The sequence below is a fragment of the Pinus tabuliformis genome, chromosome 6 (genome assembly GCF_031772625.1).
Source record: "Pinus tabuliformis cultivar Carrire ecotype Pingquan chromosome 6, CPIR1, whole genome shotgun sequence".
NCBI lineage: Eukaryota > Viridiplantae > Streptophyta > Pinopsida > Pinales > Pinaceae > Pinus > Pinus tabuliformis.
Window position 1 is genome coordinate 3,720,224 of NC_142292.1, and position 24,105 is coordinate 3,744,328.

Genomic DNA, 24,105 nt, shown 5'->3' on the forward strand with positions numbered 1-24,105 from the left:
TTTATGTGAATGCATGCTTTGCATGTGAGGAGAATGGACAACTGGTCCAAAAGGAGAACGAGAGCACTAAATTGATCCAAGAAATCCAAATTGAGGTAGTAGATGCTAGACAATCCTCAAGGAAGGATGAGTTTCCGAAAGGAAAAAACAATGCATAATGAAGCCAAGATAACCTTGCAAGCAATTTTCAGAAGTGACCATGGATCCTAGCAGCCATGTGAAAGATGGATAACAAAACCAAGTTTATGTTAAGACAAGGAAGGAGGCAAAATTATCCCTCAAATGTCATTAAGGAGGAGGCCTTGAACAATCAAAGAATGCATCTATAAGAGAGAAATTGTAGAAGAGGGGATGAACAACATCATGATGCAATGTTCTTTAGAGATCAGTTGATCAATCCAAGGTTTAAGGATTGGCTTGAGTAACATTGTTCAAAGAATGCAATCAATAAGACAAAAGGTGTCAAGCTTATTGCTGCAACTGGAGAGCTTGGTTCAACAACAAGAATTATGAATGTTGGCACCCAAGGTATAGTACAATTAACCACAAAGAGAGACTCATTGTACTTAGTTGTAATATATAGACTGTTGTATAGACACTCTATATAACAGTGCAATTTGTCTTATAGCTTTACTAATTCTTTAGCAACAGTGCAATTTGTCTTCTTACCCTCCACAAGTCTTAACAATCAATTCTTCAATTATATGTTTAGCACCCTTCACTTGAAGATAGGATAATTCTTCCCATCAAGCTTAACGTTGGGTAGAGGGATGCTTTAAGATGAAGCTATCCTCCCCCTTGCTCAACAATTCTCTACAGATCTCAGAACAGAACCAAAGGTAATCTCAGGAACAGCGTACTATACTACTATGACAAAGAACCACAATTCTGAAAGAACCACAATAGTAGTATAGTACGCTGTAGAATTTCTTCCATCAGAGATTATTAGGGACAGAAATATCATTGCATATTAACTTGAGCTCACAATATGATACACCAAAATTATGTGACAAGGCCACTCGATGCATATGTTTGCGATTTCCTATGTTGAAGGTTCCAATAACCTTTGATCGTGGAAAATATCCTGGTCCCAATCATGTTTATGATCAAGGAAGCGAGTTATTTACTAGGCAAGATAATTTGCTTCCTTTTCCCCAGTTAGAACTATGCAATAATTGCATTGCCTAGTGAATGAAGTTTTTATACTTTTTGAGGGACCCGTAGCATCATCATCATTTGGACTGGAGTATTTGTGCTTGGCTGGGCTATTAATGGAAGCAGGGGGTTTACAGAAGGCCCTTGTTTATTATAAGGGGGCAATCAGGTTGAAGCCTATATTTGGATGTTCAATTGAGCCAAGGAAATGTATTAAAGGCTATGAGAGAGCTTCAAGATGTAATTTTGCGCTACCAACCAACAATCCAATTGTGTATTGACTATCTATTTGCCTTCGGGTATTTATCCAACGCTTTTTATGAACAAGAGTTGGCATTACCACTCTAGAAATATTCTATCATCCTGGACTCCATCTTTTTGGAGGTATACAATAACCTGGGCGATGCATTGAAAATTATGGGGAAAGTGAATGAAGCAATTGCTTGTTACCAGACCTGCCTTCAAATTTAGGAAAATCATCCTCATGCTCTCACAAATTCTGGGGGTATTTATATGGAATGGAATATGGTAAATTTGGTTGCTGCTCCTTTTTGTGGGATCCAACTGATATATAATGCAGGGGATGTCAAAGGTTCTCAAACAGTTTCCTTCAATTTTCCAAATGATAAGAAAACAATAAACGAGGTGGGAATTGCCATGGTCATGCTCAAAAATGTTGCAGAGGCTAAATTGAGGTCTATTGCAGGTACATGCATTTCTGAAGAACAAAACCAATATGTGGATTCTGAATCCATGTTCACACATATGGTTTTCAAAGAACATTGTCATGGGATTAAGCTTTCCAATAACAAGCAGTCACTTGAGAATAGAACAAAAGGATAACTTCTTATAGCTCCAGATGAAGATGCACTGAATGTTTTGGCAAACTTCATGGCTAATGAACAACGATATGTTGTATAAATTCTACATATTGACAACGTAGAACCAGATTATATTAACACAACATTGGTAACTGTCTTCCATAATTTTATAAGGGAGGATTTTGGTGACATTGTTGTATTCTTAATGAGGCAAGAGAGAATTGAAAGACTCCTGCAAAAGTAGGCTACACATTTGTTTGAGAAAATACCACAATTATCTGTTGTTGTCGGAGTAGAAAATTGCCTTGGGATAATGGAGGTCCTTCCAAGTCCATGGTTGAACTCATTTCCACCAGCTATTCTGTGCTTATAGATACTACTCCAAGGGAACATAGCCTGGTCATTTCACATCCAAAGTTAACAATCGTGCAAAAAGAATCTTCAGACATAGAGCTGGATTTTGCAAATCTGAGTTTTGAGGTAGTCTCACAACTGGTAGGTTGGTTCGATGAACTAGCCAATGAGATTAATTCAAGTAGAAGGCCAATTAGTATACTTGATAATGAAGATCTTCAGACAACTAATCCTTATATAAAAAGTCTAGTGCGCCAGGTGGATGAGAATTGTCTTTCACTGAAATTAGATTGGCCTAGTCCTAATGCCATTAATAGAATGAGGCAGCCGAGAATGGAAGAAGAACGAATAAGGCAATGGAACATCAGTTTCATTGTTTTCATGACCAAAGCAGATGGTAAGGCAGCCGAGGATGAAATGCAAGAGTTTAGCTAGGGTGAATTGGTTACACTTCCTTTCCAAGACGATGAGCATCAAATGAACATGATCGACACCATGGCAATGTGTGTGGTTGATTGTAGTTGTGCTTATAAGCAAGAAATAATGGGAAGGGGACGTGACCTTCAATTGATGAATTTCTTAGTTGACCTTAGATTAAAGGAGCATACATACTACATTTTTCCGACCTATTCATTTTCTCAAGAAAAACTACTTCAAACACCGTAGACAAGGCTTTTCACCATGGTAACTGAAAGTGGACAATGGATACCACCATTTTTATCCCAACAGGAAGGCATGAGAAGTCTAGAAAAGGAGAAAGGTTGTAGTGCAACTTATACTGCTGGAAAGAGTGGGTGGTTGATCTAGAGCGCTCCTCAATTGACAAACAAAAAGGCGGATTTGAAGACACATTGAAAGCCTTCACCCTGGAAAGAAATCAGATAAAAGAAGCTATGGATTTTTCCTTGGATAACATTGATGCCTCAGGGTTTGATGAGACTTGTGCATTATTGTGGGATATAGATACTTCTGTAAAGATGGGAAAATTTCCATATTCAAATACTTCTAGTGAATCTGACCCGAACAACAAAGATGACATTGTCTTAATTGATTCTGTAAGGGTAATTTTGTGGATAATAAGGAGAAATCTAATATTGGGAATGGAAACGATTCTAGAGTCTATGGATGCCAAGCAAGGCTGCGAGGAAATTTTGTTGCATGCTCAATCTGCTCACATGCTTCACTCTGGAATAAAACCAAGTTCAAATTTTGATCATACTATGTATGAAGATGTTATAGTCAAAGATATTATTTTGTGTTTGAAAGCAGCAAGCGAAGAGCAGTGGGAACAAATTGAGTGTGCAATCGATGATGGTACTGGGATTAACTTTCGATATGCACATGGGATTAACTTTCGATATGCTCTGGCCCTTATCACCGCAATAAACAATATGACGTACTGTGCCAAAGAAGCACAACATATTCAGCGAATTGAAATTTGAAATTAACCTATCATCTGATAAAATAACCCTGAAAATAAAAATGACCGCGTATTTTGACCAAAAACACCCAAGAACACATCTGGATTGCACAAAAATGAGCACAATCTACAGCTATAAGAAAGCTAACAGAATGAAAGGGAAAACCAAAGGAAAAAGAAACGGACATTTAACGAAATAGGCGTGATATAAGCAACAGATAAAACAGCAATGACCAGAAAGTTACTGCAAAAATGGTGCAGAAATATTATTTAAACCAACACGAACAATACATGGGAATCAGAAGCAGGAAGTTGCCTTCTCCATCACAATATTCATCTTGGGATACTGGCAGACTCCAAACATCCAAATGCTGTAATATTTAGGGTAAGTACTGATAACTTTCCGTACCGACTGTTGTTGTTGCTGCTGCAGTGGCATGAGCCCATTCAAATCCAAGAAACAATGGATACCGAAACCAGAGAAGAATAAGCGGATTGAAATCTGAAAATGCAAGAATATCCCACCGAAACTGCTGCTGCTAGATTTGTGAACTAGGATGAAAAAACCTATTTCAAAACCATTTTTATACAAAAACCCAGGGAGCCATATACACCAAAACAACGGGCTAAATCCCTCAAAACAGGGAGCCGCCCTCGCTCTGCCCTCCATTTCAAAATAAATCTAACATCCCATGACCAAATCGACCCTCACAAACCACTCCAGGGACCAAATCGACCCTCACAAACCACTCCCAAACCAGAAAATCCAAACTGTAAATCAAAATGGGGGCGATTTTGATCAAATACCATTCCGCAAATATCAAAATGGGGCTATTTTGATCAAATACAATTCGGTTAGTTTATCCGCCCTGGGCTAAAATAAAAAAATAAATTAATTTTTAAATAAAATATGGGCTAATTATATTAAAAAAAAATTATTATTTTAATTAAAAATTCGCCCCATTAAAATATAAAAAGCCTTAAATTTCGCCTTTGGGCGATTATTCGCCCCTAAAATTAACCTTGGATCTGCAATAGAAGAACGCAAATCTAAGAAAATCTCTTTCAAAGAAGACACCAAGAAGAAGCAAATGAAAGATCCTTTCGATATGGAAGGATTACAGAAAGTGTTAAAGGCCATGTCCAATGAGATGATTGACATAAGAAAACAAGTAGCAGAAACTTCTTCAAAAAATCCCTACAGATCTTTTAAAAGAAATCTTCCCATGGAGATGAAACCACCCAATGTTGTCTCAAACGTAGAATCTGAAGAAGAAGAAGAAGAAGAGAATACCACTGAAGGGCAGACCGATGATGAAGAAGTTGTGGAACTACAAGGAATGTGGGATTTCAACCTCCCACAAGAAGAAGATCAAGAAGCATTTCCGGTTAACACACGAAGCAAAAATCAACTTGATCCTCCCAAAACTACCCCCAAACAGAAAGGCACAATCCCTACAACAAAAGATAAGGTCGCAACAAAGAAAACGACTGCTACAGCGACCCAAATTAGCCCAGTCCAATCAGATCAAGCACCTCCATCAAGAACACTGATAGTATCGGATGAAATGGAGTATAACATTATCGATGACATGAAAAATACTAGGGCCAATATCACTCTTTACGAATTGAGAAAATTGAAACATCAACAGAAAATAATGATGAAAGAATTACATGCCATGCCTACTACATCTTTACCTACAGCTGTAGCTTCCCACAACATGGGAAGACCTCCAACCAACATGATCAATAAGATTGATCCAAACGACATTGCCTTGATTGGAGGAAGATCAAGATCTCATACTCCTCCTTTTCTTCTCACTTATGAAATTTTCAATAAAAACGTGCACAATTGCTTGGTTGATTCTGGCGCTTCAACGAATATTTTACCCAGATCAATATGTGCCAAATTGAATGTTCAGCCACAGAAGTCTGCAGTGCGCATAGTTCAACTTGATCGATCTCAAGTCGAAGTGATTAGTGAACTTAACCAGGTGACCATAAGATTGTCATCTAACCCGAAAGTATGCCAGGTTATTGACATTCTAGTAGCTGATATCCCTGAATTCTATGGTTTAATTCTTAGCAGGGATTGATCCGAAAGACTCCACGGATATTTCTCAACCGACTGGTCGCACATGTGGTTACCCTACAACGGTAAACCCAATCAAATAAAGGTTGAACGAGAGTTGCACCATAAATACATAGTGACTGAATTGGAAGGAGAGAATGAAGCAATAGCATACAACAGCAATATCATAGGCAATTACTCAGTAGATTCTTTCCTCGGAAATTTCAATGCTCACACCTCACCTTACTTGGAAAATTCAGTTTTGTCCCAAGTTGAAAATTTTTCCCAGACTGATGATTCAAAGTGTTTTAAATTTTTAGATAACTCTGTAAATACATCTTTGTTTTGGAAATTATATTTTGATGGCTCTAAATCCAACGAGGGAGCAGGAGCAGGATGCGTTCTGATTAGCCCAGACGGAAATAAGACCATGCTCACATGCAGGCTTGAGTTCGATTGCACAAACAATACAGCGGAATATGAAGCCTTGGTGCAAGGCCTATACAAAGCAATCGAGATGAATGTTAAGTATCTTCAAGTCTTTGGAGATTCTGAAATTGTCGTCAAACAGGTACGTAACACCATACATTGCCTGTCAAGTCATTTAAAGCACTATCAATCTTTAGTACAAGATCTGACTTCACATTTCATAGCATTCAATATTTCGTCAATCCCAAGACTCCAAAATGCGAGCGCAAACCTGTTAGCTAACGTAGCCTCTAGACTTATTCCCTCCAAAGATTTTAGTCCCGATAGGTTCTCAATAGAATTAATCTTTAGACCATCCATCCCTGACAACATCACCAACTGGAGAGTATTCAACGACGACCCTGACATTGTAAATTTCCTCACTTCTGAAGGATCCTACTCAAATCAAATAATTGACGAAGACCATCATGATCACCAAGTTCAACAAAATAGCACTGATAATGCTATACCTAAATCGGTGGTTAAGTTAGAAGATTTATATGATTTGAAAAGTCGTTTTAAAAGGTCTGCCAATTCTAAACTCTACAGTTCAACTCTGAATTATGAATTAGTGAACCTAGGAACCGATCAGAAGCCGCAAAACGTTAATCTGGGCCACGGCCTAGCCCCTGAAGAAAAATCAGCATATATCCGTCTTCTGAGACAATACAAAAATGTTTTTGCATGGAATTACGATGAGCTGAAGACATATAACACTTCTATCATTCAACACACTATCCCTATGATTGACAATGAAAAACCTGTCCAGCAGAAGCTCAGAAAAATCCACCCCAACTTAGAAAATCAGATAAAGACTGAGCTAAATAAGTTGTTGAGAGCCAGAATAATTTTCCCCGTCAGACATTCCAAATGGGTATCCAATATGGTGCCTGTTAGAAAGAAAAACGGAGATATTCAGATCTGTATTGATTTCCGGAATCTCAACAAAGCCTGTCAGAAAGACAATTTTCCCCTCCCACCTATGGAGCAAATACTACAGGCAGTAGCGGGCTCAGAATTAATGTCTTTCCTGGATGGATTTTCAGGATACAATCAAGTGCTGGTACATCCCGATGATCAGTTAAAAACCACATTCCGAACCAAATGGGGCACATACGCATATCGGAAGATGCCATTTGGTCTGATCAACGCCGGCGCTACCTTTCAGAGAGCCATGGACATCGCGTTTAAAGGTTTAGTCAATAAATCGGTAGTGATTTACCTGGATGATATAACAGTGTACTCCAAAAAACGAAGCGACCATCTCAACGACTTGAAACAAATCTTTCAAATATGTTTAAGGTATGGAATTTCACTTAACCCAAAGAAATCCTTTTTCGCATTAAGTGAAGGGAAATTGCTCGGATTCATAGTGTCGAAATCTGGTATTCACATTGAACCTGACAGAATCAAAGAAATTTCCGAAATATCCATTCCCCATAACAAAAAGGCCATGCAATCTTTCCTTGGACAAATCAATTTTGTGAAAAGGTTCGTCCCAGATTTTTCACGTATTATTTCTCCTTTACAAAATATGATAAAAAAGAATTCAAATTTTAAATGGGGCCTAGATGAGCACGAAGCATTCAACTTGATCAAACAAGCTATCATCAACGCTCCATCTTTAGCTACCCCAAATTTTTCAGAACCCTTTATCTTATATACTTTTGCCTCAGAGAAATCTTATGCCGCGATTTTAACTCAAGCAAATCAAGAGAAGGCGGAAGCTCCAATCGCATTCTTTAGCTCGAACTTACAAGGTGCTGAGCTCAATTATTCAGACGTGGAGAAACAAGCATATGCTGTTTTCAAAGCCATCAAATATTTCAGACCTTTCTTACTTAAAACTCATACCAAAGTCATCGTACCATTTCCAGCGGTAAGAAACTTGTTGGTACAGAAGGACGTGGGCGAAAAGAGGGCGAATTGGATTACCACTTTACAAGAATACGATCTTGAGATCAAACCAGCAAACATCGTAAGAGGTCAAGGCTTCTGCAAGATGTTAGCTGGAGCATCGCAAATTCCTGAGAACTCATCTGAAGAGGTACATACATATGAGGTAAGCCTAAACGACGCAGAATCATTATATGCGGACACCATTTATTATCTTAAGAACGGGTATGCTCCATCACACCTGGATCACACCAAGAAAAGAGCTCTGAGATTGAAAGCTAAACAATACCAGCTCATAAATGATGTTCTGTTTAAAAGGAATTATGATTCTATACTTCTTAGGTGTCTTGAGAAAACTGAAGCCGAAAAGGTTTTGCAGGAACTCCACGATGGACCAGCAGGTGGACACTATGCTGGAGAGACTACTGCACATAAGATCTTACGTGCAGGATATTATTGGCCCACGCTGTTCAAAGACTCATACAATTACATAAGGAAATGCCAAATCTGCCAGACTGCTGCAGGGAAACAAAGGAAATCGTCCATGCCACTACAGCCGGTTAACATCGAGCAACCATTCAACCAATGGGGCTTGGACATAATAGGTGAGATCGTTCCTCACTCTTCTAAGCAGCATAGGTATATCCTCACGACAACAGATTATTTTACTAAATGGCTAGAAGCAGTTCCTCTCAAGATAGTTAATTCTGAAAACATTATTGAATTCATAGATCAGTTTATCATCACTAGGTTTGGGTTGCCAACGGCCTTAATGTTTGACAATGCATCATACTTTTCTGGAAATACAATGACTGAGTTTGCACTTAAAAGAGGGTTCAAACTGAAGTATTCTGCCAACTACTATCCGCAAGGTAATGGGTTGGCTGAATCAACAAACAAAAACCTAATCAGGATTATTAAAAGAACAGTTGACCAAAACCAAAAGAATTGGCACAAAGCGCTGGTTAATGCTTTATGGGCAGATAGAATTACGAAGAAAGCTTCGATCGACACTTCTCCCTTTAATTTAGTTTATGGAAAAGAAGTGGTTCTTCCTACTCACCTAGTCATTCCCTCTTTGTCTTTAATACAGCACATCGATGAAGTGTCTACTTCCTCTTTGCAATTGAGACAAATGGAGATAATCAAACTAGAAGAACAACGAGAACAAGCTAAGAAAACCCATGCTCACCACCAAGCGCTAATAAAATCCTCTTTTGACTCAAACATCATAACCAGAAAGAACTTTCAGATGGGAGATTTAGTTTTGAAATGGGATAAGGCTCATGAAGAAAAGGGCAAGCATACGAAATTTCAGAAGCTGTGGCTTGGTCCTTTTTAGATTGTAGAAGTCATAGGCCCATCGACATTTGTGTTGCAGGATTTGGCGGGTAGAAGAGATTCTTTACCTGTGAATGGACAGCTTCTTAAAATGTATTTTCCATAAGAAGATCATTCTTCTATTTTTGTATGGATAGTTTTAGTTTGTTTTTTTACTTTTACTTTGTTTTTCTCTTTCTTATAAATAAAATCAGTTGTGAGTGATCATTGAAAAGGATTCATGAAAGAGCAGACTAACTCTCTATCAGATTTTGATTTCACTTGTACAAATAGCAAAGCTTTTCGAAAAATCTGATTTTTATTATTGACAAATAGAGTTAACTTTATCCTGAATATGATATTAGTTTCAACCTCTCAAAAGACTTCGGTGAAAGCAACCTTTGGTAAAAAATTGTTTTATATCGGCACAATGAAAGGTATCATCAATAATAAAATAAATATTCTCTGTAAAGTTGTTGTTTTCAAACTCTATATTGTCGTCCAGAGCTTTCTTAAGGAAAAACAATGACTTCCTCCCTGCAAAAGGAAACCGCAGCATTCAGAGAAACTATCCGAGAAAACACTATATCTCAAAGAATAAGAGGTCTCATCACGAGCCGGCTTATCATGATCACAGATATTATAACTTGCTGACTTTGCCAATACTGTCTATCAAAACAGGGCAACGACTCAAGATTGTTGCAATCAAAAGACAAGGGGTCTCATCACGAGCCAGCTTGTTCAGCAAAAGTGTAAATCAAGTGAATGATTGTGTCATAATTTGGCCACCAAACCAAGACATTGTTCTTTAGAGAATAAAAAAGGAAAAAGTGTCAAAAAAGGATTTTTTCTCTGAAGTGTTGTAAATAACCTTAAGCAGGAAAAAAGATCATTGCTGGATAACATGGTAACCCTGTCGAGGCTATGGACGCTTGCAGGAAGGAGAGGCTCTACCTACGACAAATGAGCATATTTTAAAAAAAACCAGTACTCAGAGAAGACCTTATTTTATCTTTTAAAAAGGACCGAGTAATGTCTAGTATGAATGCAAGAACTAAGCCTAGGGAAGCAGACAATTGGACAAAAAGAAAGGTTGAAACAAAGTATCATTGACAGGATGAGGGGTAATCTACTCTATCTGTCCATAACAAAATTTAGACATAAGAAAATGTTTCTGTTTCGGAAGTGGAAATGTCAATAGAAAAGCAGAGATAATTGGTTCTTCACAGTGAATCGCCATTGTTGTGGTCACCAACAACCCCCCTCTTTGTTTAGTATTAGCAATAATATCAAGCAAAGGGGGACCCTTAACAAAAAATCTCAAAAATATTTTTATCAAAATTTTTGTACTTAACTCCCTAAAAGCTATATCGCATCGCAAAGAAAGAGTGAAGCGTTTTTTTTATGCGCGTAAGTAAGCTGCGATGAAGCGATGCAATATCCATCGCATCGCATATTTTGAAAGCGCCCTTAAAAGAAAAACCTAAGGAATCGCCGATGGCCGATATGCGACGTCGCATATCGCAACGTCGCATAAGCAGCGCATAACGAGCAAATGAAAATTGCGATATTGCGATTTGCGACCTGCGATCTTGAAAACTGTGATTTTGCGATTTGCGATATGCAACGATTGAGACTATTAATTGCTGCGATACGAATCGCAGAAACCACTCATCGCAAAGTTTCTTCGGCATGATCTGTAAACCCAAAATCGAGCGCTCACCTTAAGGGAAATTAATGATTGCACGCCTGAGTATCCAAAGATGATCGTGTTGCGTTTTTCGAAGAGTCAAGTCATTATGAGTGTCATGATTATGCATTCATTACGACTTAAAGCTTTCATGTCAATCTTTTCGTCATTTCTCTTTTCCTTTGCGTAAACTGTAAGGCAGCAACTAATATAAATCTATATGCAGGAAACATCTAAGGAGAAGGGGAAAGCGCCAATACTTGAAGAACAGACAGGAGATGCCTTCGCAAATGGTTGTCGCATGCAGCAGAGCCGCAGATTCCAGAGTATCACTCCACAGACACTGATGAAAATAGACTATCCAAGACTCAGAGTCAAAGGCACACAAAAGCAGTATGTTTGCAAAAGATCCTAGAGCTCAGATTGGATAAAGCAAAAATAAAAACGCTAAAAAGGGATGATGCTTCAGAAAAGCCTGGAACAAAGAATGGAAGCAATTTTCAATACGTAAGATTGTTCAGGCAACGAAATCCCTAACTCATTGAGTCATTCGCACGGTCAGAAACCAAAATAGCAACAACACAATCAGTTTGAAAGAAATTTGGGTTATACTAAGTATACACACAGCAAATACACCCAGTCAGAGGAAGATTTTCAAAAATATCTTCTAGTCTGTCAGAAAGAGGTGCCAGCTTTTGTTATTTCTACTTTTATCGCCCGAGCAAAAGGAAAAGACAACCAGCCGACTCTTTCCAGGCGGATCTCACGTTGCTTACAGCACTAAGGAGCAGATACAGAAACGGTTAGAAATTAGATTCAATTTTTAGAAATAAAATTGCTTTAGTAAAAGGGCGGTCATTTGAAGCCGTTCCCTAAATTTGTGTAATTAAGATTAGTTAGTTAGTAGTATTTAACCCTTCTCATGGCATTTGGAGAAGGGTCCGGAAATTTGTCAAAAAACTTGTCCTTAGAACATGCACTTTTGCACCCTCGGAGGTGGTTTTTGATGAATGGATGGATCGAGATTTATTTATGTTTGCATTTTAATGTCTGCTACTGATGTTGCACTTCTGTACTCTTAGTAGATGTTAGAAGTAAGTAGAGATAAATCGTTATTGCTTGGAGTTTGTGAGTAAAATCAGTCATAAATGGTACTTTTATCTCTTGATTAATTTCTGCTCATATTCTCAGAGTGATATACAGCTGATTTGTTTATATGTTGATGTATGAATGTCTGGGTTACCATTTGGCACTTTTGTACGGTGGAATCATTTATTTGTGCTTAACATATGAATAACTTATCATGCGATATGTTGTTCACAACTGTTTTGACTAACTTCTTATGCAGAATGGTTTATCTTAATTGATTTATATTCTTATGATAGCTGAATGATCTTTATTACCAGTTATTGTATGAAATCTTTTTAGATCGCATGATGAAAGAATCCTACCCCGGGTTAGTATAGATTAGATGTGTTGTTTTTGTTAGATTAAAGTAGCATGGAGTCAGTTTAGAGTTTAGAATTAGATTAGCTTGAAATTTCCTTTAGATTAGCATCATCAAAATCTACACACACTCACACATCCTTTAAATTGGGAAGCTAGTCCCATCATCCCCAGTCGGACCCGCTACACCAAACGGGCAAGGAGCCGCCAACCAGGTTCCCGACCGGGTGGGTATCCCCCTTGTTGTTGACCCGATTTCGGGGCCCTCAACATATCAATATCTCAGTAGAGGGCTACTATAAATATTTACACAGTGAAATAGCTTTTATGATGATGAGTAGAAACAAAAAAAAAATATGATTGCCACGGTTTTCAAATTGAAAGCTAGATAATCATAAGTATGAAAACCTTTAAACCATGTTTATAGGTTTGAGAAAATATACATGAGCTTACAAAAGATGTTGATGATTTATTAATTTTGAGGGAATTAATTAAACAAATAGTTCATTAACTCATTCTCTTTATAGATTATCACTTTAGAAATCTTACAGGAATAAATTGGAATACAATTACTCCTACCTAGTTATCTCTGCAAGACACAAGTATATGAAGAAAAACATAATGAATGACATTGTAAACACTTACAGGAAACACAAAATGTGAAAAACAGAATTCAAAATCCCTTTCTTTTTGTTAATGATCCAGAAACATTAATTACATTAGATGTCTAGAAATTCTTCTTCAAGGGTGCAACCCTTAATAACTTTTGAAGAGAGTTCTTTATACAACAATAGGATGAAAAATATCCTAAACTGATTTTACAAAAATAGATTATTTACAAAATCAAAAATGAAATTCATCCTAAACTGCTTTTACAAAAATAGATTATTTACAAAATCAAAAATGAAATTGTCTAATGATCTGGAACTTCTTTGGTGTTGCGTTGTTTGATGACTAATGCTGAAAAAGTTGAAAAATGGTTGGAGTTGGCTGACTATTCCCGAAAAAACTAAATGTTGTTCCATTATCCTCAATCCAGTAAATCTATTAATTCTTCCCAACGTTTCTTATCTGGGATAGAAATCTTTGTTACCCTCCTGTAGATTTCATCCATCTTGGTATATTTAGTAAAAGTGGCTTTTACTAAATATATGTGCTTGATTTCTTCCAAGATGAAGAAATAATCCTAAGTGTTTGTACTACGAGAGTTGGCGTTGCTAATCCTTTGATATTTGTCTGACGGATAAGTCGTTCTTGCGGACAAGACCGACCTCCCTAGTATCTATGGATATCCAGCGACAAGCAAACCAAACGAATTCTATCTTTCTCTAAATATGCAATTTATAATAAAGGCTAATAGATGTTTTAGGCCTACCTCGGGTCCAGTGCTAGTTTGTGGAAGCCACGCTCTGTTGATCCAAATGAGCTCCTTTGTAAAGAATCTACAAACACAAACAGGCACACATATCAAATAGCATCTGAAAAGCCAATCTAATAAAGCATATTTATCATGATGATCAAGGAATTCATGAAATAAACCATAGAAGACAATTTATTGAGAAAAATGAATCTAATTGTATTAACTTTAATCAAAGAAGAACTTTACAACCTTGGTGCCTTGATGTTGTACAAGCTCCTCCCAAGGTCCAGCAAGAATCTCCTCTACTTTGACAAGTTTTACTCTCTTCCCAAAGAAGCCAAAAGGTATGTAATCTCTCCTCTCAAGCTTAACTAAGAAGTCTCAATTCCAACAGCATTTACCCTAAAAAATGTTCAACTTTCAACCTCTCTAGCAACTAGCCCAATGCCTCAATTTATAGAGCTGAGGAGGGAAGTTACTAGGTCCACCTTCAAAGGGATAAAGCCCTCCTTCAAAGGGATAAGCTCCTCCTATCAAGCGGTTAGCTCCTTTAGTTATGGGATGCATGAACCACCTAGGAGCGAACCAACCACATCAAGATTCCTTCTAGAAATGTCCAGAATTAACCCAAAGTGAGTTTTTAAGAATAAACTTGCGCCTTTTTTAGTTTCACAGGGGTCCGCACCCACTCCTTTATAGACAGAGCAGGCAAGTCTGCAGGTAACATGACCAAGGGGTGCGGGACCACAGGTACTGGTAAGAGAAAGTGTGGAACCAGAGATTTATTGATTTTCAAAGACTTTCTCTCATTTTTAAATCTTGACATGAAGAGCTGAGGTTTGAGACTTGCAAAGGAGGATAGTATGAGTGATGATAGACCCACACTGATTATAGAAAGTCACGGTGACAATATTTTGTGTAACAGATTTCCCCCTAAAGTGTGAAGTCTGTAGTAGATGAGGATTTCATTTATCATCTAAGAGTGAAGTACTTTATCATTTCGAGGATCATCTTGTGGAAAGTGTTATCACAAAATCGTGTACTAAGGGCTGCTACTTAGCAAGATCTCATGAAACTGTTTCAGACCAGGCTTTAGACTAAGGTTTAGCCTCCTTAGTCAGAGAGGGCTCTCTCACAGATTTTTGATATGCATTAAGGGCAAGAAAAGATGGCTAACTCTTTTAAACAACACATGAAAAATAAGATGGTTGGACAAATATCAAATTAGTCTTCATTGGGCTTATGAAGTCTCACCCATTTCAGTAAACAAAAGCACTGTCTTTTCATGGAAGTCAAGGCTCTTTACATCAGATGTTCAAACATACTTTACATAAACCACAGATTGCCAAGCATACAGGAAGTCAGAGCATTAAACATGAATTCTGAGTGATTATGCTGTAACAATACTGTAAAAAGAACACTAAGAGAATAAACCACCATACATTTGAACAATATGATCTATTGAGAATCTTGAGAAGAAACAACAGCTGTTTTTCTATTACTGTAATAAGTCTTTTACATCAGCCAAAATGAAACTCTGTTTTTTCATAAATCTCCCAACATTCTCCGAAAATGTAGCAGCATGTTCCCAAATCTTTAATAACTCAAAGTATTGAACGCTGCTACCAAATACCATGTCTCCAGATGAGCTGTAGGCTGTATTGATGTACAGGTGTCTCTCTTCTAATATTCCCGGTCAAACTGTTTATTCTGCATTGAAAACATCACCTACAGCAGTTTCGTAGCGCGCTACGAAACTGCTGTGTGATTTTTAAAAAAACATAGTTTTCCTCTAAACTCCTCACAACAATGTCTGCCTCTAGTTACCGCCATCCTTCCATTTGTTTTTATTCAATGCACACTCATCTTTTAACGACACCAGTTAACATAATTCCAGCCCTTGCTTTGAAACTGTGTTAGGCCTTGACTGCATCGAACTATATGAATCATGTTTATAAGTTGCAGGCATAGGTAAAGTAATTAGTGCATTTGAATGGAACATCTCTTTGGCACTATTTTCAGATGAGGAGTCCACAATGTGATTATTTTCATGTTTGGCAGACAGATTAGGGATGTATGCACTTGCTGCACGGTCTGTCATTTGTGAGATGCCCTTCTGTCTACTTCTGTTCCCTCGTGACTTCTGCCCCAGTGGAGGAAATCTCTCAAACTCTGTTTCCTGGATGAAATTATCTGCAATATTCCTAGGCTGACTGTGCAAATCAGAGCGCTGCAATCTCTGCCTTTCTGGATTAATCCCATTGCTTAACATGTTTTCAGGGACCATAGTCTCTACCACTCTTTTGTTATGCTTCCCTGCCAATTATCGGTTTCACCCACATCGGAAAGAAATCTCCACCGGCCATGATATGAAAGCGGTGCTCTCATATAAACCCGCGTATTAACACATATCTGAACGAAGCACTAAAATATCCACATTACACTTGTTTATACTCTCGATAACCATCTGGGGAAGCCCGCGAAGTGAATGCCCTGTCCATCTTGGAATTCATAAGATTGTTGTTGGAATGTTAGAATAAGAAGATTCATCAAAGACTGTGTCTGATACACGGCAGACAGCTTCTTTGAAATCATTTACAATAAGCCTCTGTGCGTTTGCAGTAGAACAAATGATAACCACAGCACCAAGCATACCAGTCCCCATATATCAAGGATCGACCTTGTCCACATAGATCACACACTATACCAGAATCCCACAGCCGAGGTTTGACATTTGCTAGTTCAATTAAAGCTTCAAAACGTGATCGGTCAACACATCATCATTATAAGGAGCCTCTGGCGTTGTGATTCTGGTGATTTCACTACTGCAGGTGGCCATCAGAAGTGCCACATCTCTATCCCGGTGTCACTAATAATGGCGGCCTTGTGGCAATCAAATCCTTATAAAGACCACTTGACACATGGCATTTAATCGTTACATTCCGTAAGAGAAAATTCTAATGCTGATATTGTCAAACAGTTTACGTGCATTCTCCATGCTCGAACAAAGATGCCGAAATCTCTTCCCAGATTACCTTTTCCTTCTCTGTTTTAAACCTATTTTCCATATTCCCACGCATTTCAATCAACTTCAGAGTCTCATGTTGTTTCTATTTGCCACGCTTCTTAGTTGGAGATATAACTAACAAGTCTACCTTCAATGTTTCAGTGGGAACCTGAGAAACTTCAACAGCAGATTTCGCACTTGAAACTTTTGATGTGCCAGACAATGTTATAGAAGGCACTGACGGAGATAAATGATCGATTATTTGTTGGCTATTAGAATTTTGTTTAGAAGTTGTTGATGCTTCCATTGATGATTTTTTCACACCTTGCAAAGATGTAATTTTTGGCACACTATCATCAAAGCTCCCAAGAACTTTGTGGTCTTTTCTGGATCTTTCTAATTTTAACTCTTTAGTAGAGACGCCAGAAATGTTTTCCATAGCCATTACAATAACTTCTGACCGTTTGCTACTGTACTTCCTTCACTGCTCCATAGGATGAGAAGCATTATTCAACTTCACACAGATGATTTGTATCTTGTATGCGCATCATTATAAACCAAGACACAGAAAATAAGTACATTGAGGTTAATATTCTTTGTCCATGATGGTTCCATAGGTACAAAATTATGCCTCTGCATGCTGGGGTGAGTTTAAGTGTCTTTGTATGATATGAAGAACCAACAGATCCATTAGCATCATTGTAATAGCTGTCCACATATCTGTTGAACAAAGATTGCTGCCCAAATGGCTGTATGATAGGCATTGGTCATGCATCCATCAATGAACCCATTATTGCACCCTTTCTAAGAAACTCACACTGACCAAACTTAATGACAAGCATTGATGATGACTTCTTGAGAACATGCCACCTGTAAAATGTATCCGCCCCAGAGCTATTTTGCATGACAGCTACTATGGATTCGAACAAATCCCCCATTTCGTAGCATGCTACGAAATCACTAAAACAGGCTGCGCTGCGAAACTGCTAAAGGATTCATGCGCTGCGAAAACACTTGGTCTTTAAGCTAATCTGAGCAAATTTTTGGAAACAGAATTTTCAATGATAACAGAAAGCTTGGTTGGAACCTGTAAAAACATTCAATACAAACTATATATATGAGATCATATCATCGCTGAGGTAGGCATTCCCATACTTAGATAAAAAATGACTAGAAACTAAATAAACTGCTATGATATAGGAATGATCTTGCAATACATCACAAGTATAGACACATGTAGACACAGTACAGACGCAACCATCTGTTTATGAATAGTCCACTGTATAATGAATACAAAATTCATCGCAGCCTGGATGGTGGAAACAAGATCCAGGGTCTTGATTTCTACTTCCCAAAATAGTACGATTCTATCGATGTGAATGAATGTGTCGAAGTCGAACATGGTAGAAACCACTTGATTACCAGTCAATGATGTAAACTGTTAACAAGTGTGAGAGAAACCACCAATAATGTCAATGGTTCTCAAAGTACTCAGTACAATCCATGAAATGTGAATAGATGTGTTGATGTCGAACATGTCACGAAATCCTTTGATTGAAGGTCAATGATGCAACCTATCGTTGAAGGCGAGAAACTTGCCATTGAGGCATGCAAATTCCAAGGTACTGACAATTTCTAGATCATCTTTCTAGATAATGAGCTGAAGTCGATAGAAAGCGATCCGTCGTAGGCAAGCCCACAACACAAAATCATAAATCAAGTTTGAAGAAATATAGTTGCAAGGACTGACTCAGGGATGGTCAAGATGGATGATAGATAATTTGCAGATGAATGGTTTATTTGCACTGACCTCTTGAACACATAACAACACAGTAGATGGTTTGGTGACAACTGACCCAAAGTTAATACCTAGAAACTAGCTGAAGACTTTCAATATGGTTTGATCAACTGTTAGGCAAAGGATTTCCCAACCCAGGTGAATAAAAATTTTTGTGTTCAAGAGTGGTTAAATGTTTTTCTGAGACACAAAGTATGACAAACAGACTCATTTTCCTCTCTTTTCCCTCACCATTTTTGGCAAGTACCTCTTTATTTTTGACAAGCTTGAGGAGGATAACATTTTCTTGATTATAAGCTCATTCTTCGGATGAGTCCAACTTAGTTTAAATTCGAACCCTAAGAAGGAGTGGTCTGTTCCTGTTTGTAATTGAACAAGTCCTTTACTGTTAAATTTTAACGAGTCCAGTATAGGAGAAACTCGGCGTTTTTCAATTTTAGGGAGTCTAAAAAAACTTAAGAAAACTCCATGGTTGTCCTTTTTCGTAAATTTGTGTCTCCCAAGCCCGAAAAAGTATAAAATAATACTTGAGAGAACTGCTTGACCATTACGATCAAGGAGTGCTTTTCATAATTAGTGTCTCTGATCCGAAAAAAGTAAAAAAGTGATCAATGACACGTCGTTTTATAACCAATATCGAATTTGAAACGACAAAAATCCGGCAATCTTTTCTTGTTTTTACGGTCAGAAAAGGGTTGTAAGTGGACCATCTTTTTAATTCTGTTTTAACGAGCTTAAAAAGAGAAACTCGCCAATCTTTTCATATTTTAGGAGTCAGAAAAGAGCTTAAAGGTGACTCTAATGTTTTTTGTCGAAAATGATCGATTTTGCCTAAAAAATCCATTATCCTGCACAAAAATTCAAACATTACTCATACCTGTTTAAAATAAATAAAAATGCTTCAAAAGTTATCTCCTTAAAGTGAAAAATAAACAAATTAAAAATTCATTTATTCAAAAAATCTTATAAAAAGAGATTTTGTAAATTCATATTTACCGTTTGACTTCAAAGTGAGAAAAGAGAGCTTTTGGTAAGAAACTTCTCGTGAAGATTACGGAAAATCCGTCCGTTGGAATCGAACACCGTCACCTCCAGGTAATCCACATCATCTTACTCATGCATTTGATCCATTTGAAATTTGTTTTTAGGGTTTTATTTTCATTTCTAGGAAATATTTAGGTTAAAAACCCGCGCGCGGGGGTCCACAGGCGAAGTATAGGAAACCTGCGGACCCCAACTTTTTCGTAAAAGGAAAAAAGTCAGGGGCCCACACCTGCTGTTAAGGCAGAGTGTGGACCTACGCAGTCTCTCTAACATAGAGGGTGTGGTCCCCGCAGCATAGGTTTTCAAACTTAAATTTTTCAAATTCCGCCCCAAAAATTTTGATTTAAATGTTTTAATCCGCCTTTTTATTGAATGTAGGGTATAAATCATGCTTGACTAGCGGGAACGAGAGCACGAGGATGTGGACCTTTCCGCAACTAATCATCAACCTTCGATTGATGCATTGAAGGCATGCGGTTTATTAAAATTCTAGGCCATACCTGGCATGAGGGCCCAAGTGGACTTTTTGCAATGGCTGGTAGACATGTGGAATGTACAGGACCAGTGTTTCTTTATTGGTGGCCACCAGCTCGAAATGGAGCTGGAGGACATTTACTTTTTGACTGGTTTGCCTAAGAGAGGTGAACATTTGACTCTATTCGGGGCTAGGCCAGGTGGCCAGTCTGTCGATAGCCTCCGGCTAGAGTTTTGTAACGACCAAACCAGAGACAAAGGGATTGATATCAAAACCATCTCCCGTCCTGAACTCAAAGTGATTGCATTTACTGTCACCAGGCTCTGCGGAAGCGTAGCACTACATGTGGACACTGGATCCCAAATGCGGATGGCAGTAGACTGCTTTCAGGGCACCATATTCAACTGGTGTGAAGCTGTGTTGGCTAATGTAAAAGGCCAACTGACTAGAGCAAAGAACGAACAACTGAAAAGCTTTGGATATGGTTTCTTAGTTGTGAGCTTTGGTCTAGAGAGGGTCCCAATGTTGGTCCCACAACATCTTTCCGTTTGAGGTGGACTTCCCTGAAAGCCCAAACTGATGCATTGGGTTACAATTATGGCCCGTCATCCTGAGGAGGGTTCAGAATTTGTTCGATTTCCTCCAGAGTATTTTCATTGGTTGGAGAACCAAATTTTCGCTATTCAGGATTTTCCTTATGCTGGGATAGATTATCGTGGTGACCCAGACATGGCTCTTCCACTAGGAGAGCAATGGGATGACTCAGGTAAAATCATTTTCAACATTTTCTAATTTATTTTTTTTTTGTTTTTAAATCGTCCCAAAATTGATAGTAAAAAGGTTTCAAATGCAGATGTGGGTCCACGGCGACCAGCCACTCTCTGGCCTTATGAGAGGAAACAGTGAGCTGCAGCAGCACCCTCCCCACAGGACGAATCTACAGAGACCCTGGCCGAATTGGAAAACCATCTAGAGCGTTTGACAGCAGACATTCCAGAGACTAGCATAGATGACATTCCTCTTAGGCTACACCGCTATGTGATTAGAGTCCCAGGACCTTTCAGGAGGTTCCTTTGTAGGGTGGCCGGTACAGTGGTTTCTTATCGTGATCATCACTAGTGATAGGATGATCGCTTGTTGTAGACTCATATGACATTTTTGCTTTTTTTACTATCATTTTGCCGATCATAAGGTGTTTTTCAACCCATGATCAAAGACGATGTATATTTTGACACACTCCTATGCTATGCTATATCACTATTACTGGTTATCTTGTAAAACATGTTATGGAATGTTTTTAAATTTACTTGTTTGATTATTGCAAATGTCTACTTAACATTCGAGAAGTAATTGCATCTGCTAATGTATTTAAATATCTTGGAATATGTTGATATTCAATATAGTCAAATTCATGTTCCAAGAGACGAACTCTCAAAAATAATCTCAATAACACTGGATTTCTAATGGCATAAACTCTATTAAGCTGTAATACAACGAGTTCAGAATCTAACCTCACAATCAAACTCCGAATCCCAAATGAGATGGATTCATATAATAACTCAATCACTGCACTATACTCTGCAATGTTGTTCGTTGTTTGACCGAGGCTTACCCCATGCATAGATACCAACTCATCAGAGGGCGAACAGATAACCCAAGCTACGGAAGAAATGTTTCGTGTATTACGACAAGTACCATCAGCAAAACCAATGTATGTTTGGAGAGACGTCGACATCTGCAATATCAAGAGTAAAATCAAGATAAGCAGGAATAATGAAAAAAACACTCTCTAAGCTAAGCACATTTTTTAATCTAAAACACACCAGCTAGAAAGAAAACTAACCTAACTAAAATCTCCACACCTAGATTTAAGCATAATATCTCTTCAGGTAAAGACCATTTCTGGGTTTACCTAAAGAGACTCCGTCAAAGTCTACCAATTCATAGGCCCCTTTTGCCAGCTTTCGCTTAACAACATAAGGACCATGCCACATGGGTACGAATTTTCCAGCACCTAATTTATCATTTGCTTGATCGTACAGTAAGACTAGGTCTCCTTGCGAAAAATTACGAGGTGTAACATTTTGATCATACTGAGCTTTAATATGTTTAGCATGAGCTTCGATTGCTAGTGCAACATCACATCGATTCTCATCTAGCTGAGCCAAGTACAACAAACGTTTCTCCTCTTCAGAAGTGGTTGGAAGTAATTCTATGGCCATTTGCAATGACAGGATTCGCATTCAATGGGTAACACAGCTTCCAAACCGTAAACTAGTTGGAAAGGAGTGAAACCAGTTGATGTTTTTACTGAGGTTCGATACGCCCAAAGCGCTGAAAATAGCATGTTATGCCAATTCGACCTATGAATCCCAATGATTCGTCGAATCATGATGACTAGAACTTTGTTGATGGCTTCAACCAGACCATTAGCTTATGGATAATATGGAGTTGAACTATCGTGACGCAGGCCAAGTTGGTCTGTTAGTTCAGTCATCATAATATTTTGAAAATGACGCCCATGATCAGTGATAGTCACTTGTGGAACAACGAACCTAGCAATTATAGGATTGAAAATGAAAATCGCAGCAGTTTTACCGTCTGCCTCAAATGTGGGCATCGCCTCAGCCCACTTGGTAAAATAATCTACCGCAAGGATGATATACGCATGCCCCCCGGCCGAGTGAAGGTTACATGTAATAAAATCGATACCCCATTTCGCAAAAGGACCGACGACAATTATAGGGTGGAGAGGAGCAGGTGGAGCACGCATCTTCGGATCAAAAATTTGGCAGTTGTGGCATTTTTGGACCACGTTAATCCAATCTTTAAACAAAGATGACCAGAAATAGCCAACGCGCAATATCTTTTGGGTCGTGGCAAACCCAAACATATGACCGCCACACTCTCCAGAGTGACAGTCATTTAGAACCCTTTCAGCTTCCTCATGAATTAAACAACGTCGGAAAACAGAGTTTGCCCCACGACGTTAAAGTGTATCTCCAATAATTTTGAATTGTTGGGACTGGAATCGTATTTTCCGACACTAAGATCTTGAAATTTCAAGCCGAAAGGATTGGGTTTGGAGATAAACTATGATATCCCCATACCATGGATCTAAAGTGCTGATTAGAAACAAGGATTCGTCTGCAATGGGCTCTTCCGCCACAGTTTCAGTGTCAGCATGCGGGAAGTCACACATCAACTCCACAAAAACTAAAGATTTCTTTGACTTAGATTTTTCAAATTCCATGTCAAATTCCTGTAGGATCACAATCCATTTGGAATACTTGCCCCCTATATAGATCATAGGGTTGCAATCGGAAATTACAGTAGTTTTGCATAGTAAAATGTAATGATGAAAACGTTGGACAGCTTGAACAGCTGCCAGGGCCAATTTCTCCACATGTGAATATTTTAGCTCAGTTGGATTCAAGGTTCAACTAAGGTAATATATCACTTGTTCACTACCGAATTCATCTTCCTGAACTAACACCATTTCGATGGTGGAATGAGAGGCGGCAAGATATAAGAAGTAGTCCTCGTTGTAGTTGGGAGGATGCAATAACGGTGCATGGGTCAATGCGTGTTTTAGTGCATCAAAATATTTGTCAGCTATCTCATCCCAAAAGAATGGAGTATTCTGTTTCAACAACCGGGTAAAACCCTTTGCTATCTCGGCGTAGTTAGGAATGAATCGACGTAAAAAGTTTGCTTTCCCTTGCAAACTTTGAAGTTGGCGAAGAGTCGAAGGAGGAGGCAATTTGACAATAGCTTCAA

The 24,105-nt window shown here is 38.3% G+C and overlaps 1 protein-coding gene across 1 annotated transcript in view; it reads right to left on the bottom strand.

Annotated features, from left to right (window-relative positions):
* The window catches only part of LOC149256915 (uncharacterized), a 268,484-nt gene that overhangs the window by 118,876 nt on the left and 125,503 nt on the right, over positions 1-24,105 (bottom strand). The gene's annotated exons all lie outside the window — the stretch shown is intronic.